Source organism: Urocampus carinirostris, chromosome 18 (genome assembly GCF_059441175.1).
Source record: "Urocampus carinirostris isolate Australia breed hairy pipefish chromosome 18, RoL_Ucar_1.0, whole genome shotgun sequence".
NCBI lineage: Eukaryota > Metazoa > Chordata > Actinopteri > Syngnathiformes > Syngnathidae > Urocampus > Urocampus carinirostris.
The window spans coordinates 1,401,447-1,412,930 of NC_142366.1; the positions used below are offsets into that span (position 1 = coordinate 1,401,447).

At 40.6% G+C, this 11,484-nt stretch overlaps 1 pseudogene; it reads right to left on the minus strand.

The window, feature by feature from the left end:
* Positions 1-2,743: 2,743 nt before the first annotated feature.
* On the minus strand, positions 2,744-10,338 carry LOC148347982 (uncharacterized; annotated as a pseudogene).
* Between the last annotated feature and the right edge of the window lie 1,146 nt (positions 10,339-11,484).

Sequence of the window (11,484 nt, forward strand, 5' to 3'; positions counted from 1 at the left end):
CAAAACACTCTCTAGGGATGTTGTAACTGTGGCCTGTGCAGTCCTTTAGGATTTTTTTTGTGATTAAAGGCTATACAAATAAATTCGACTTGACTGGATAATGAAGTCTAAAACCCTCGGACATGTTGTCCTCACAACTAACCCAACAAACACAAATCAATCAGTGCTTGTGGGGTATATGAAACGCTCAAAAGAACATACTTTGTTCGATTGGAAGACAGACGCATTTCAGCTTAGCACAGGGGTTGGAAACCTATGGCCTCAAGCCAAATATGACTATTTTCATGAATATGTGTGGCTCGAAGATAAAGCTTGTGCAATTGTTATTTTATTGCTTTACACTAGGCTTATTGCCATATTGCCAAACAAAGGGTTCAATCCAGTATGTGTACTGTAAGACACAATTGAAACTGCAATTTACAGTCACGGTGTCACAGCAGAACCTGTTTTGGCTGTAAAGCGCTAAATAATCCTTTATACAAAATCGTATTAAACAAATTAGGTTCACTGTTGAGACACTTTATGAAGAAAACTGACAGAACACACTTTAACCCAAAGCAAATGTTTGATTGGGTAAGCAGTAGAAATGGGCGGAGCTATACACAGACAGAAACGCGCACTTTGTCTTCTTTGCCAACCGCTGTCTGCACTGAAGTTAAATACGTTGGTATCCTCGTTTGCAGTATTTTGTGACATTTTTACAAAAAAATTTAGCTTGCACCTTGTTTTGAAACCATAATTTATGACAAAAATGACAGACAAAATGAGTAACTGCAGAAGGGAGTAGAATTTTAAGTGGTATATTTATATTGATATGGAACTCAGGCTCTGGCATCATTATTATTATTTCATAGATTTAATGAAACCATCAAACGTCACACAGTGAAATAAAATGCGCTGAAGAATTTGCTTTTGTCTGCAGAGCGGGTTTGGCGTTTTTGTTGAATTTCTTCCAAAATATATGGCCTTGCTCTCTCAATGAAAAAAAAATCGAAATAATTTTTCTTTTATGGCTCTTTGGGTCTAAAAAGCTCCCGACCCCTGGCTTAGCAGGTGAAAAATTAAGCAGTGACAGGCCTGTTGCACTTATTCCTTTGTTTTCCTTCCCCAACACGTTCCGCCTTCCCCACCACGTTCTCTCAGAGGTACGACAGACAAGCTGGGAAACGCAACATTAATATTTCAAAAGGCTAAATTTGGCATCCCGGAGGAAGGTTTCAACTCCGAGAGAGGCAGGAAAAAATGCGAGTGGAGACCAAAAATATGAAGTGTCATAAGAGGGGGGTGGTGGAGTATTTCTTTTTTCCAAAGGAGATTTCTACAAGTGATCCCCCATGTGTAGAGTCGTGGCCAAACATAGGTAATGCGCAAGATGTTAGCACCAATTAGCAATGGATTCAATACATCAGCCCGAGCAATTTAAGCGATTCTTATTTAAGCTGATCGGTCGTAGACTGTTTGGCGAACGTTTGTGATTCGTATGTGGCAGTCCTTCTTCCGGATCAATTCTTGCTGCTCAAATCAGTCCAGGCGGGCGGCCATTAAATATTGAAGCCAGAGGCACAGCTAAGCCTTGAAACCCAAGTGGGGGGTTGTGGAGAGGGGATAATAATCTCATCTCTCATCTCATCTCATTAGCTGCACCGCTTATCCTCAGTAGGGTCGCGGGGGTGCTGGAGCCCATCCCAGCAATCATCGGGCAGTGGGCAGGGGACACCCTGTACTGGTTGCCAGCCAGTCGCAGGGCACACAGGGACAGACAACTCGCTCGCTTATTCACACCTAGGGAAAATTTGGACCGGCCAATCCACCTGAAATGCATGTCTTTGGATTGTGGGAGGAAACCGGTGTGCCCAGAGAAAACTCATGCAAGCACGGGGAGAACATACAAACTCCACACAGGAAGTCCGGTAGCTGGATTTGAACCCACACAGGAGGTTCCCAAGACCTTGGAACTGTGCCGCACACACGCTAACCACTGCGCCGCTGTGCTGCCGAGGATAATAATTTTTGCCTTTTATTTTTCATGAGCGCTTGGAGACACTTTTAGACGCGCCTTTTCTTTTCTGCCAGATAAATGAGTCAGTCTCAACAAGGCCCTTCCAGTAAAAAAAAAAAAAAAAGAGCAGATGCAGATTGTCATTTAGTTCTGTTGTCACAAATTCAAAGACATAGTAAAGAGGCCCCTCTATAAATTTCCTTCTCTACCAACCAAAAAAATCAGATTTCGATAAGTCAAGTCAAGTCACATGTCAAGTCACATCTATTTATATAGCCCTTAATCACAAAAATGTCTCAAGGTACTGCACAGGATAACAATTACAAAACTGCACAATTACCTGATCTTAAACCAGCATGCGGGCAAGGAACAACTCAAAAACCTCAGTGTGAGGAAAAAAGAGAAACCTTGAGAAAGGACCTCACATGTCCTTCCAGGATTGACCAGGGTGAATCACAATTAGCATTACTGTATACAGAATAGTAAACACTAGGTAAGATGTTGAAAATGTCCGGAAAGAGCATGACACCAACGACACCCCCAGCCTGTAAACTAGTCCAGAAAGTCTATGACGACCACGACGCAGCTTCCCATCTCTGCCAGCTGATAAATGCAAGGGTTGACATCCTTCAGGTCAGACGCTAGTCCACTGACTCAAAAATGCGAGTGGAGACCAAAAATATGAAGTATCAGCCAGGCAGGCAGTCGGAAAAAGACAGGATAATACAGAATATGAGGTGGGCATCAATCATAAGCTTTGGAATAGAAGTGTGTCTTAAGCTTCGATTTAAAAACTTCCGTTGAGGTTACAGATCTTATCTCCGGAGGCAGGGCGTTCCATAACACTGGGGCCCGGATGGAGAACGCTCTCGAGCCTGCAGACTTCTTGGCTCTCGGAGTCACAAGTAGACCGGAGTGCAGACTCCGTGCAGGAACATAGGGGGAAATCAAATCAGAGAGATAAGAGGGTGCAAGCCCATGCAAACATTTATATGTTAATAAGATAACCTTAAAGTAACATCTTAAGTGGACTGGGAGCCAGTGCAAGTTGGATAATACAGGAGTAATATGCTCAAACTTTTTGGTCTTAGTCAAAAGTCTAGCTGCTGCATTCTGAATCAGCTGCAAACTTTTAATGCTAGACATCGGGAGACCAGAAAGCAATACATTACAGTAATCAAGCCGAGAAGTAATAAACGCATGAATTAAAACCTCTGCATCTGATTGGGACAGCATCGAACGAATCTTCGCAATACTACGGAGGTGGTAGAAAGCTATTCTAGTAATATTTTTCACGTGTAACTTAAACGACAGATTAGGATCAATTATAAGACCTAGATTTTTGACCGAGTCACTATGGCGTGATATTACATTTGTCCAGGTTCAGGGTAGTGTTTGAAAACAACTGGCGACAGTGAGCCGGACCAATAATCAACATTTCAGTTTTTTCTGGGTTAAGGCGTAAAAAATTAAGTGACATCCATCTTTGAATCTCAGAAAGGCAAGCCTCCAGATTTCTACAACTTAAATGTCCAATTGTTTCCAGTGGCACATACAGTTGAGTGTCATCTGCATAGCAATGGAAACTAATATTATACTTGCGGATAATGTCACCAAGCGGGATCATATAACTACTAAAAAGAAGGGGGCCAAGTACAGAGCCTTGAGGAACACCACAGGGGACATTAGATTGTTTAGAGGTCAGATTACCATAGTTAAAACATTGCATCCTGTGTGACTGGTAGGACCTAAACCACAAGAGTACAGTTCCTGAGATACCAATGCATTCTAGACAAACCTGTAATATGTTGTGGTCGACAGTATCAAAAGCAGCACTGAGATCCAGCAGCAGTAACATTGATGAGGCACCGAAATCTATTGCTAAAAGGAGATCATTGGTTACTTTAGCCAGGGCTGTCTCAGTAGAGTGATTTGCCCTAAATGCTGACTGGACAGTTTCAAAGAGGTTATTTTCTGACATGAAGTCATTTACTGCTGTGCAACAACCTTTTCAAGTAATTTTGCAAAAAATGGCAGATTTGACACTGGCCTATAAAAACCTAGGCTTCCTGGGTCAAGGTTAGGTCGCTTAAGCGTGGGTTTGATGACGGCAGACTTGAAGGCTACAGGAACAATACCCGAGGATAGTGATATATTAATAATATTTAAAACTGATGGTCCTAAGATCCCAAACAGATCCTTCACCAGTGAAGCTGGAAACTGATCGAGCAGGCATGTAGTTTGTTTGGGCCTACTGACCAACTTTGTTAGATTTTCAAGGGACAAGTCATTGAAACTGGAGAATGTTTCTGAACAACCGCCGACACGGTCCTTACCTAACACCTCCACATCTTTGAGATAGGAGGAGGATACAGAGCGTTCTTTTAAAATTTCATTCCTGATTAGTTGAATCTTTTTATTTAAAAATTCCATAACGTCGTTAGCAGAATAAGTACAACTATTTGGGTTAAGTTGTTGTCTGGTAAGTTTTGCCACTGTGTCAAACAAAAATTTCGGATTATTCTTATGTTTATAAATCTTAGAGAAAAACGATGCTTTAGCTGAGGCAAGAGCTACTTTATATTTCAGCAACCTGTCACACCAGGCCAGTCGGAAGACCTCCAGCTTAGTAGCGCGCCATTTTCATTCAAGTTTTCTTCAACCTTGTTTGAGTAACCTGGTTTCTTCAGTAAACCAAGGTGTATTCTTCTTAGGTCAAAATTTATGCCTTAGGGGCGCCACAGAATCAAGAACATTAACTAAAGCAGTATTGAAGTTGTTTGTAAGTGAGTCAACAGACCCAGTGTACGAAGGAAATGCTGCAGTTACCATAGGTAATAGTTCTTTTAAGGCTAATACCGCTGTAGGGCGGATATTGCGACTGCTAAAGCCTAAATTTTCCTTATCACAGTAAACATTAAACAGCACCTCACATTTTACAGGATAGTGTTCGGAGATAGTATTAGGAAACGGAAACACTTTAACATTTGAGGCTACTATGCCACGGGTCAGAACGAGATCTAGAGTGTTCCCATCTTTATGAGTGGGCACATCTACTATTTGATTGAAACCAAATGTATCAATCAGTGACTTAAAAGCAATTGCAAGTGAATTTGGGTTTATATGAACATTAAAATCACCAATAATTACAACATTGTCCGCATAAGTTTCTAAGTCTGTTAACAGTTCCGAAAGTTCATCTAAAGAATATGAGTATGGTCCAGGTGGGCGATACACAACAACTAAATAAATTGGTGTTGACATTAAGGACCTCATAAGAAGTGCTTCAAACGTTCTAAAACCAGTAGGGGTATTAGGAGTAAATTTCAACTTACCTTCCGATATAAGAGCAACACCTCCACCTTTTTTGCATGGTCGTGCCAAGTGCGAACTCACAAAGTTAGGGGGAGAAGCCTCATTTAACACAACAAAATCATTTGGTTTTAACCAGATCTCACAAAGTCCAATAAGGTTAAGATTGTGTTTATTAATAATGTCATTGACAAGTAAAGCTTTGGAGCCTAGTGATCTAATATTCAGAAGGCCAAGCTTCAGCACTGTGGACTGAGCTGAAACCTTTCGTTTTGAACCTTAATGGCAACCTTAGTGGTAACCTCCACAGGATTATACTGCCGGTCCCTGGTGTTGTGCCTTGTATGATGGCAGATGCGGCCCAAATTCCATACCACAGGAATATTGTTGACAGGTGGAGTAGCAGGATTACTATTGGTAGAAAATAATGTTATTTCTTCTCCCTCCTCACCTAACAAGGGAGAAACAGATGTAAGAAGCACAGAAGAAGATGCTGTAGAAGAGTACAGATCAGGGTGTATGGTGCAGTCAATAAAACCAGGGATGTGATTTTTCCGCTAATTCGCGGAATTCCGCTTTTTTTATCTCCAAAAATAAAAAATAAAAATTTCCGATTTTTTAAGTGGTAAAAAATCCGATTTCGTCTCTACGGCATTCCATTTTAGTGTTTCCGTAACTGATTGGTTGAAGTCTCCGTGTTGACCAATAAACACGCTTGTTATAAAGGCATAGGAGTATGCCATTGTTCATTTCTCACACGTTTTTGCCGGGTGTTTAAAGAAAGATGTCCGTGATCGAACGCAAAGATGCTCCGCGAGTTAAAGAAATTGATAAGATCGTAAAAAACAAGTTTCGATGGGACTGGTTAGAGGAGGACTTATCTACAAATGTTGGAAAGAAGACTGTGACGAATTTGTTCAGTGACTTTATTCGGAAGATCGATCGTGCCGGGAAAGCGCTTTGCATTTGGTGCCATGATACCATTGACTATGGTGGGAGCGGTTTCAAAGCTCTTGAAAGTCACGCAAAGAGCAAAAAAACACGTGAAAGAACTCCAGTCAAGAACAACAAATTATTCCATCGCTGGAAGTTTCGGTGCCCAAACGAAAACTCCAAAACTTTACGGCCTCCATCCCTTATTGACATCACAATCGGAAGCGGTAATAGAGAGACGTGATCCACCCCAACAACCTGTACCAGTTGCTGATAGAGTCGTGAATTTTGAGGTAGGTGGTAAACTTTTCAAATTGATTTGACAGTTTTCCCCTTTTTTTCGAAAATATTATTACGTAATAAAAATGGCCATAAATATTTAACAATTACAATAATAGATTTTCATGTGTACATTACACCAACACTTTACTGTAGGGCCTATAATTATTGTATTTTCATTTATCAAATATTCGGATACGCTGCTATTAAAAAGAATTAATTATAACATTTAAAATATGATTTAGGAAATTTAAAAATATTATTAAGCCTATAAGTAATCAAAATTATTGTCAGTATTTATATTTTTTAAATTAAGTACTTGTATGATATTCTACCATGAACCCCAAAGCATGCAGAATGGACATAGCCACATACAGTTCTATCCAGACTGTGAAATATGCCCTAAGAGCAAGAAAGACCACCTCTGTCAGCCATTTTGGAAGGAAAGACATTCTGATGGATCCTGTGCAGTCCAAACTGTGCCTAAATCTGAGGACATCCTCCAAAAGGTACAGGGAGGAGAAGGATGCAGAAGCAGCTATGTTGTCTGTAAAAGGAACAGAACTTGTTGTGAAACAGGACACCCAAATGAGCAAGGCTGCCTCAAGAAGAACCATCAAAGCTGCACAGAAGCAGGCTAGAAAGACCCATTCCAAAGCAATGAAGTCTAGGAAGAAGTAGTGTTTGTGTCATGTGAATGGATTGTGCTCAAGAATGAACACTTGTATATTCCTGTAAATATGTTGAATGTTTTAATGAGTAGAACATAGAAAACAATATTTGTGATATTAAGTGATGTTATAATTCATCTAGAATGTGACAGAAAATATAAATTTCAGAACTTTGAATGAATTTCATGTTTCTGCATGGCCAGTGATTTAGTAGTTCATTGTGTATGCACATGACTCCGACAGATAACATCTTCTGCTATAACAAAGACATTTGTGGTATGTTCTAATATGAGTTACTTTTCATTTGGTCATGATACAATTATTTGTTCATGAAATTTGAACTCTTCAACATGATTTATGTGTTAACTTAGTAATCACATTAGTTAGATATGATGATATTCTCAGTGATAGTTTTTAAAAGCAAAGGCAGTCCAATGTTTTTTAATGTGACTGATTTTGAGTTGACTTACACTGTAATTTTATATGGGATCGTTCAATATACATTGAAAATTTATGCTGTTGTTTTGTCTATTTCTTTGTCATCTGAGTGCATTGAAAGTACTTAAAAACACGGAAAACCCATGAGCTCCGGGGGGCTTCGCCCCACTTGTCCCTCCACCAGGGCACTGCCCTGGACCTAGCTGGGTGCCCGCGGCCCCCAGACCCCCGGCTAATTTTCAGATAATTTCACTTTGGTCAAATCACATCCCTGTAAAACGCTCTAAACTACAAAAACTATGTGAATTGCATGAATCTAGAATAGCGCTAGTTAGTTCTAGCGTTACAGACTCCACACCCGTGGTTACAGGTTCACTAATCACCTGTGACCTGGCCTGCACTAGTGTACCCTGTCATGGAAGGCTTAAACAGTAATCTATATTTTTAGAAAGAGTGAGAGCACCTTCCCAGTTAGGGTGAAGGCCGTCTTTCCTCAACAGGTCAGGTCGGCCCCAGAAAGCAGGCCAGTTATCCACAAACCTAAATCCCTGCTGACTGCAAAAACTTTCGAGACACCGGTTTAGCGAGACTAGTCTGCTAAACCTCTCATCATTGCCTTTCGCAGGCAAGGGGCCAGAGACAATTACTCGATGGCGACTCATCTTTCTGGCGAGATTACAGGTCCTAATAATATTTTTCTTTGTAATCTCAGATTGCCTCATTTTAGTATCATTAGAGCCGACGTGAATGACTATATCGGTGTAGCTAGCCCTGTCCTGAGGCGTGTTCAGGAGAGTGATCAGACATGTAGTCTCTTGATAATCGCTTGCCGCGCACTGCTGAACGTTTTGTAATCGCTCACTGTGATTGCCTTACTGATCCAAAATGGCCGACGACAGTACAATGGATTTCGTTCTACAGCTTGCTTTGAGCGAGTTGGCTGATATGAGCGACAGTTCGCATATTCACACAGTTAAGGTTATCCTAAACGCAGTGGAAGGGTCATACCTGTCTTGCATTGTTCACAAACATTACCAGGCAATGTAAGACGATATATTACATCGCCAACAGCACTCGTCAGGGTGAGATCCTCCATCTTCTGCACTGTCGACGCCATGTTGGAAATCAAAGTAAGCGGTCTTTCTCCCGTGATTACTCGGGCACGCGAGCGCTCAATAATCACTGGCCGTTCAGAAGCTAGCGATAGCTCGCGATAGCAATCACTCACTCTCCTGAACACGCCTCTGGTGTCTAGATTTGCATGTCAGCTGCCTCAAATTAGCCTCAATGTCTGGTGCTCTGGCCCCAGAAATCCACATAAACGTGGCTGGGGTGCTAAGCTTTATGTTACGGGTGATGGAGTCACCTATAACTAGGGTGCGGGAGCCAGTAGACCGGGGTGGAGTGGGACTAGCTAGGGGGCTGAACTTGTTACGTGTCTGAATTAGCTCACCACGATTAGCATGCCGTTTAGGGCTGGTGCTAACCGGACTAAAAGACTGAAAAACTTGAATAACTAATTCCGGACATTTCTCCCAAAAGGAATGGTGGGTACCAGCTAATCTTTTCCATTTTGATTAATTTTTGAAGGTGTGCGGAAAATTTGGTTTGTACAGGGTTCGTATACCTTTTTAATGGCCTAATCCAAGCACTATTTAAGGACTTTAGAATCAAAATTACCATTTTTCCACTACTATGAAAAGAAAAAATCCTGGAAATATTCTGCAAGTGACATTTAAAGTATGCTTTTTATACTTTTTTCTGAGGCCTTATAAATGGCTGTTAAAGTTGACAGAATATTCTGAGCACCATTGTGATATAGACAAAAGCCACATTCTGGCAATAGTGTGCAAGTGACATTCGAAGAAATCTTTTTATACTCTCTCTGAAGCATGTTAGGGTTAGCGTAGGATTAGGTTAAAGTTAGAAGGTTAGGGGTTAGGATTAGGAGTAAGGGTTATCATATGATTAGGGGTTAGGGTTAGGAGTTAGGGTTAGTTTAGGGAAGGGGTCTCAAACTCAATTGACATGAAGGTCGCCGGAGCTAGGGTCTGGGTGATGTTGGGCCGAGTTGGGTTTATTTTTAAAAAAATCCAATGTTCTCAAATACTTTATTCTTCATATGCTACACAAAATACGATCTAAAAAAAAATCTCACGATACACGGCCCCAGTCATCCTCTCTTTAAAAGCAGTGCACTCGTCCTGTTCCATGTGCAGAAAAACACCCCCAAAGGCATGATGCTATCACCCCCATGGTTCATAGTAGGGATGGTGTTCTTCGGATTGTACTCTTCATTCTTCTTCCTCCAAACACGCTTACTGGAATTATGACCAAAAAGTTCTATTTTGGTCTTGTCCGACCAAAAAAACTTTCTCCCATGACTCCTCTTTATCATCCAAATGGCCATATGCAAACTTAAGAGGGGCCTTGACATGTGCTGGTCTAAGCACGGGAACCTTTTGTGCCAAGCATGATTTCAAATTGTGACGTCTTAGTGTATTACCTACAGTAACCTTGGAAACGGTGGTCCCAGCTCTTTTCAGGTCATTGAACAACCCCTATCCTAAAAAAAAATGACTTGACTATCGTGTTGTTCCGGGCTGATTTCTCACCCTTCTTAGAATCATTGAGACCCCACAAGGTGATAACTTGCATGGGGCCCCACTCCAATTGAAATTGACCGTCATGTTTAGCTTCTTCCATTTTCGAATGACTGTTCCAACAGTGGACCTCTTTACGCCCAGCTGCCTGGCAATTGCTCCGTAGCCCTTTCCAGCCTTGTGGAGGTGTACAATTTTGTCTCTGGTGTCTTTGGAAAGCTCTTTGGTCTTCGCCATGTTACAAGTTACAGTCTTACTGATTGTATGGGGTGGAAAGGTGTCTTTATGCAGCTAACGACCTCAAACAGGTACATCTGATTCAGGTTGATACATGGAGTGAACGTGGATTTCTAATGGACAGACTATCAGGTCTTTCAGGGTCCGAATTCTAGATGCTACACAGGTGTTCAAATACATATTTGTAGCTGTACCACACAAATAAATTGTTAAAAAGTCGTGCATTGTGATTTCTGGATTTTTCTTCTTAGTTTATCTCTCTTACAGTGGACCTGCACCTACGATGAGAATTTTAGACCCCTCCATGATTTCTAAGTGGGAGAAATAGCAAAATAGCAGGGTGTTCAAATACTTTTCTTCACTGTATATATTATATATATATATATATATATATATATATATATATATATATATATATATATATATATATATATATATATATATATATATATAGAGAGAGAGAGAGAGAGAGAGAGAGAGAGAGAGAGAGAGAGAGAGAGAGAGAGAGAGAGAGAGAGAGAGAGAGAGAGAGAGAGAGAGTCTTCGTATTCATAAGTCTTTGTATTGTATATTTCTTTGTATTGTATCTTTTTTTTTGCCAAATGGAGTGCAAACATATTCTTGTTGTAGAAATAGAATGAAAATGAATGTGATTCTCATTCTAAAATTTTAAAATTAAGCGACATTTTGAGAAGGGTTGAAACCTGTAATGGAGGTAGTGTGGCAACTAATGACTATCTCATAGTCGACTAGTCACCAACTATTGAAATAATTACCGTAAAAAATCTTTTTTTGCTCTTCAATTTAGCAGTTTTTTAATCATATGGCAAAAAAAGATAAGAAAAAATGGTACAATAAAATAAAACATACTGCGGATTTGGAAAATATTGAATCTAATGTAAAACCAATTGGGCACTGTGCTTGGTCGATAGAGACATAAATTTATTCATAAGCCATGTGAATGAGCGAGCGAATTGTCTGTCCCTGTGTGCCCTGCGACTGGCTGGCAACC